Here is a 6,952-nt window from a genome sequence, read left to right on the forward strand (position 1 = left end):
TTAGCAAGTGTTTGTGTGTCTGTGTATTTTCCCCATAAGGCAAGACCCGCCCAACTCTGTCTCTGATTGGCTTACCCTGAAATGTTACCCCGTGTTAACCAATCATCACTCCTCTCTCGTCACTTTCACTTTTCCATGATACTGTGAGAGGACATCGCTGTATTTGCCTGTAAATTGCATCCGCAGGGAGATTCGGTTCAGTTGGATCACATAATGTAATGCAGTAACGCACCCATTTAAATTACAGTAACTATAACAGCGTTACTGAATGGGAATAGGTAACTAGTAACGTTATTAGTTACCGCAAAAGGTAGTTGCGTTATTGTAACGCGTTAGTCCCAACACTGGTGATGGTAAAACACAGGAAGAGTTACAGGGATTTAAAAGACAATTAAAAGTGGTAAAAAATAACTGGGGCCTATTTCTGTTGTTGGACACAAGATTTGAAATAAAATGTGTTTTTGCACATTTATTGGTGTCGTTTACCTAGGCTTTATGATTGTGCCGTGTTTGAAGCGACTATGTTTGTAATGTTGTAGCTCTGTTGTTTCGGTCACACACCACAAGTACACAGCCGGTGAGTTAGGGCTAACATTCTAATTTTCTCAGTTACTCTAAGTATGTTTAGAAACGCTCCAGCCCGTTAGTGTCGTGTGTACTTATATTTTTGCGGGTTTCACTGAGTTCAATTCTTTTAATGACTCTGTAAGGACTTATTTAGGCATACTTCTGAAGGCCCTCCCGTATCTGTTTCGTGTCTTTGACCTCAAATCACTCAGCTTTCAAACGTCGAGTTTCGACCTCTCGGACAAGCTGCGCTCAGAACTGACCGTCAATTTCCGACCTAATTTCGGCTGTGGTCGGGAAGGTGGAGATGGCACCAGGCGCCCCACGACTACTTCCTTGTCAGTCCTCCTTCTTCAAGTTTTTGACGAATTGAGTGGTCGTTAGGTGCCAGAGGACGGGTGGCTCGGACGGTGACTCACTGGGTAGACCTTGCTCGCCTCCTCGGTATAAACAGTCAGTAGCACCCCGTAGTGACGCTAACTCCGTCCCCCCGGAAAGGTCTCCTATCGTCCATTCGGGACTAGGAATGCCGAGAGGCGGGGCGAAAGGGCAGCAGAACCCGCGAAGGAGGCCCCTACCGTATATGGCCCGCCGCCTCATACGACTACGCACTTTTCTTAGCCTTCTCCCCTAAGTTCAACGAGAGGATTTGTAACGAGATTATGGGGGAGGACTTTGCGAAACTAGGTATCGCTGACCGCCATCTAGTCTCTGTAAAACTTGAAAACTGTTTTTTGTTATTTTGATGATTTGTGATTATTTTCCGCTTGTCCGCCTCTTGTAGAGCGGTACGTGTGACGACCGCCGGGTAGTAGGGAAGAGACTAGTCAGGTCTTTATAGTCAATTGACATGTTGAAGAGAATTGTTTGTCTTCAGTTTCCTTTTTGACTCTTTAACCAGTAGTTTCAACTCAGACGTTACGAGGTTTCTGTTAATCAACCCTTTCTACAAATGTATTGTGACCTCTCGGATCCTCTTACCAGAACTTCACATACCCCCGTAAGACAATAAATAAGACTTTTTCCTGTTTTGTCTTATTCCCATACATCCTTACTTTTTACCTTTGTTGTAAGACCGGAAACTTAGGGAGAGTGTATCAACAGATAACCTCGTCAAACTCCAGGCTATGGCTACTGTCGGTGTTCAAGTTATACAAAAAGAAATAGAAACCAAGACTGCCCGTCATACACGTCTTGGAATTGGTTTAGAAAACTCGATGGAATTGCTATTGTCATTGTATAAATAGTACGCATTTACTATGACGTCTCAGTTACCTTTTGTATAATTATTTGTCACGAAGTGTCACCCGAACAATTTTGCGAAACAGAAAAAGTTAGGACCACTTTTTATTTTGAGGTGTAAAAACTGGATCCTAATACTACCGGTAATTACCCCGCTTCGGACGCTCGATCAAGTCCTCAGTTGAGCTCGTGGTTACTTGTAAATGTGCATTGCGGGAGCAGGGGAGAATGTTGTGTTGGTTCTTGTGTAGAGGTTTGGACGGCGAGATAAATTGATGGTCTAGACGACGGAGACGGCAGCGATTACGACGACGATGGTGACGATGACGCCGCAGACAAGGACGAGTTGTGTCAGAGTGAGGGCTTGCAGTCCTCGATGCGAACCCAGTCGCGCGGTCACACTGCGCGGCTCCGAGCGAAGTCCTGAAGTATTTGCCTGCGTTTCTCGATAGTTGACTACGTTGCATAATCGGGTAGCCGCCGCCATAAACTGGCGAGTCGTCCTTCGTGGCGTAGGTGAAATATAGCCGGGGTCCGAAAAATTTCCGTTACCCTGCAGTACAGGTAACCTATTGCCGTCTTAACATCCGTGAGGGCCTTCATTCATGGAGGCGAATGACAGCTGGAACTAACTCGTCAACTATAAGACGTGATGCGAGTAGTGGGTTTTGGGGTCTAGTGGAACAGATTAATTTGCTGTAACTGATCCGAAATTTGAACACAGTGGTTACGAAACACAAAGGGAATAAGACCTCTTTGTTGAACAAACGAGACTTTTACACCCGCGTTTTACTCGTGATGTTAGCGAGGTCCGATAACAACACTCGTTGCGACAGGCGTAAACTGTTTGGAAGCACTATTCAGTTGTTCGACGACACTAACCTCTTTGTTATTTAATGTATCGTTTTTTTCAGGTTGGCGACAGAGGTTTTTAATCGCAGGGTGTCTTGATTTGCACGTAAGCGTTAATGCAATCGAATCTTTGCTAAGAGAGTTGCAATGCCACAATATCTTGCGACCCTATGCACTCGCCTATCCCGGAGTACTAGGTTTCTGCAAGAATAAAAGTCGTATGGAAACCGGTAAATAACGAACGAATATTAATTACTTATGGACACAGCGTACCTTTATGTGTGAACTCAGTTAGTAGAGTCGTCTCGTGTTATGTCTATTCTCTCTAGGTCGCGGGGAGTGTCTACGTTCTCCGATCTTTGCTCGTACTCATTTTAAGTCATATCCGGCTCGCCTTTTATTCGAGTAAGCGGTGTGTGTGTCGATCTCGCAGTGTGTAATTTGTGTCCACTCCACTTGTTATCTTCCTCTTGAGGCGTCATATCGATCTCCTTGATTATGGAATCCTTGTCTGAGTCCTTTTCTAGGGAGGTCGAGCGACTACCTGCCGTATCGCGTGTGCTTCGTCCGCAACACGGATTTCTAATAATAACAGACTAAAAGATAAGATCTTATAATCCACGTCGTCAGTGATCTTATCTACGACTCTCCACTTCCTCTCCTTAGTACGATACTCCACTACCTTCTCTGTGTCGTCACGCTCGTTTCCCCGGTGTCTATCAGTTCTGACTGTCACGAATATGCCTAGGGGGGGTCTCGGGGCACGGTGGGCGGTATCTACTTGTCTTGCTGTTATTCGGTACGTAGGCAATGTCTCACCGGAAATTAGAGATAGGTTCGTTGGTGTTATGTATTGTGTTCGGTACCTCCAATACAATTACCAGTTCATCCTGTCTACATACCTCTCTTCTATTTTCCAGACGGTCGGGACTTTGCACGTCAACAGAGATTACCCTCCTTAATGCTCAGGACGCGGCGAGTCACTTTACTCCCTCCTGACTTACTCCCCAGGCTTTTTTGGATCCAGTCATAGACCACAGCTGGTGGTAAACGCGTATCCGCTACACAAAGAGAGTGGTGTGGGACGATTAACGGACTCGGTCGAAGCTCAGTAATTTGTTCTCCGCACTACTCAAAGTGTCTCTTCTCTTTGTCATTTTAAAAATTTTTGCCACGCCACGCCTGATTTTGTCTACGGTTAGTCCTTTATTTAATTAGATAGTGATAGGTTAGTCGCTCGGACTCCTAGAAAGGACTCCAGCAAGGCCTAACAAGGACATTACCCGCTCTCAGTGTTTAATTCGGTTCTGTTCCTGTACACGTGTCCCACTCATTGCTCTGACCGCTTTTGTCGAGCGGATGCTAATCTAAATTCGTATATGGAAGGGAGCCTCTCGGAGCACGACTAACGAAGACGTCAAGTCTCTACACATGAGTTTTACTCTTAATACATATAGTTCTTACTGATATGCACACGCCATAGAGGTAGATACCCACCGCTCTCGGTCTCTCTTGTCACTCATCGTTTCTTTTACATTGTCAATTTTTGATTTGACATAAACTCTATCGCAAATATGTGTTGCGCGGTTAGCACTCTTTTTATGCCCAAGATACGCTTTGCCATTCAACTCTTTAAGGAGCCGATCAATCACTGCACCCTTGCATTAAAAAATCTCTGTCCCACCTGAAAAAAACATTACTTAAATACAAAGTAAGTGGTTTAGTCCGTCTCGACAACTCCTCAGAATAGTGTCATGTAGCTCTTCCAACAGTTCGCCTGTCGCACTGGCAACAGTGTTGTTCTCGACCCCTAACATCAGAGACCCCGAGGTCGTAAATTCTCTTTTGTCAACCGAGTCTTATTTCCTTTTTGTGTTTTCGTACATGTGTTAAATTTGGATAGTTGACAGCAATTATTGTTTTCCATTTAGCCCCCAAAACTCAACTCTCATTACGTCTATACGGACCAAGTTTAGTAGCTGTCATTCCTCTCTATGCATGAAGCGCCGCACAAAAACTGTTAAGAGGCAATACGGTTACCTTACAAGGTTACCCTTCCTGCGAGGTAACGGAAATTTTGACGGCTATATTCCTACGCCACGAAGGGGACTCCGCAGGTTTATGGAGACGGCCGGCTACCCTTTTCTGTCACGTTACGTCAAATTTTCCCCGAGAACGCAGGCAGAATACCTTCGCTTCCTCGGAGTCCGGCGCAGTGTTCGGACCTGCCGGACTGGGTTCGCTCGAGGACTTGCAAGTCACCTCCCTGCCACTCGGTCCTTGTACTTGCGTCGTCATTCGTTTCACCATCGATCGTCGTCATCGCTCCGTCTCCGTCGTCTACGACCATCAATTTATCCTCGCCGGTCCAATCCTTTCATTACACAAACCAACCAACATTCTCCCTGCTCCCCGCAATGCACATTTACATGTAGACCCGACGCTCATCCCGGACTTGATCCGAGCGTCCGAATGCGGGCGTAATTACCCGTAGTATTAGATCCAGTCTTTTACCTCACAATAAAGTTGTCTAACTTTTTTTCCTGTTTTCGCAAAATTGTCCGTGACACTTCGTGACTAATTCCTATACAAAAGGGTAACTTACAGGACCGTCATAGTTAATTGCCGTACTTATGATTATTTGCATACAATTCCATCCGGTTTACTTACCAATTCCAAGACCGTCGTATGCGGCAGTCTTTGGTTTCTTTCTTTTTTATAACTTTGAACACTAGTTGTCCATAGTCTGAGGTTGAGAAGGTATCTGTATGGATCCTCTCCCTAAGTTTCCGGGTCTGTACTAACAAGGTAAAAGTAAGGATTTAATGCGCTGAATAAGATCAAAACAGGAAAAGTCTTCTTTTATTTGTCTTACGGGGGTAGTGTGAGTTCTCTTGTTTACGGAAGGATCCCGGGTCCAATACTTTTGTAGGAAGGGTTGATTGCCCACAGAACCTCGGTACCGTCTGAGTTGACAATACTTTAAGGTCAAAAAGGAAACTGAAGACAAAACTTCTCTTCAACATTACAATTGACTATAAATACCTGCTAGTCTCTTCCCTACTCGCGGGGTCGTCACACGTACCGCTCTACAGCGCTTTCGTCCGGGACAGTCCGGAAATATCAGCATCATCAAATACAAAACGTTTTTCATTTTTACGAGACTACGTGGGCGGTCAGCGATACTTTAGTTTCGCAAGTCCCTCCCCATAATCTCGTTACAATCCTCTCGGTATGGACTAGGGGGGAGCGCTAAGCAGTTCGGTATGCGTCTATGCCGCCGCGGCGGTCCATTCCGGTAGGGGGGTCTCCTTCCGCCGGGTTGGTTTCTGCTGCCCTTTCGCCCCGCCTCTTCGGCATTCCTAGTCCCCCGAATGGACGTTAGAGACCTTTCCGGGGACCGGAGTTATCGTCCTACGGGGCGCTCTGACTCTGTTTATACCGACGGAGGGCGCAGCAAGGTCTACCGTGAGTCACGTCCGAGGCCACCCCGTCCTCTGCACCACACGACCACTCATTGTCGAAAAAGACTTGAAGAGGAGACGCGTAAGTCGTCCGTCGGGGCGCCTGGTGGCATCTCCACCTCCCGACCCACAGCCAGAACTTTAGGGAAATTGACGGCAGGTTTGAGGCAGCTTGTCGAAGAGCGTCGAACTCCCGACGTTGAAAAGCTTCGATTGTGATTTTGAAGGTCACGGACACGAACTAGATAACCGGGAGGCTTCAAGTTATTCCTAAATAGTCCTTCGAAGTCTTAATGAACTTGAAACTAGCTGGAACCGCTAAAAATATAAGACACACCCGACACTAACGGGCTGGCCGAGGCAGTTTCTAACATACTTAGAGTAAACTGTAGCACATAGAATGTTTCACGCCAACTACCGGCTGTCGTACTCTCCCTGGGTCTTTTTTCTTTTTTTAGTCGACCCTGGAACACAACAGAGTCCAACTCTACAACATAGTCCCTTATACACACTCGTGACATAAAGCCTGCGTTAAAACGGACGACCAATAAGATACTACGACGGACGTGTCAAACGGCAACGGAATTTACTGGACACGAGGGAAAAATTTTAAGTTTACGTGTCTATAATGACCTAGACTAGCGAGGTAAGTGTCCGTCTTTTCGGGATTTCGGGGGGGACACCTAGACTTGGCACCGAATCTGACTGAAGTTTGGCCGTCGGGGACTTATGCGCCGCACTTCTGCTCACGTCTCTCTCTAACTTCTTCCTACTTGAGTTGCAGAGGAACCCCTAGATTCTCTGTCAACACTTCACTTAATCGTCTC

The sequence above is a fragment of the Notothenia coriiceps genome, unplaced genomic scaffold, assembly GCF_000735185.1.
Source record: "Notothenia coriiceps isolate Sejong01 unplaced genomic scaffold, NC01 NC01_scaffold00027321, whole genome shotgun sequence".
NCBI lineage: Eukaryota > Metazoa > Chordata > Actinopteri > Perciformes > Nototheniidae > Notothenia > Notothenia coriiceps.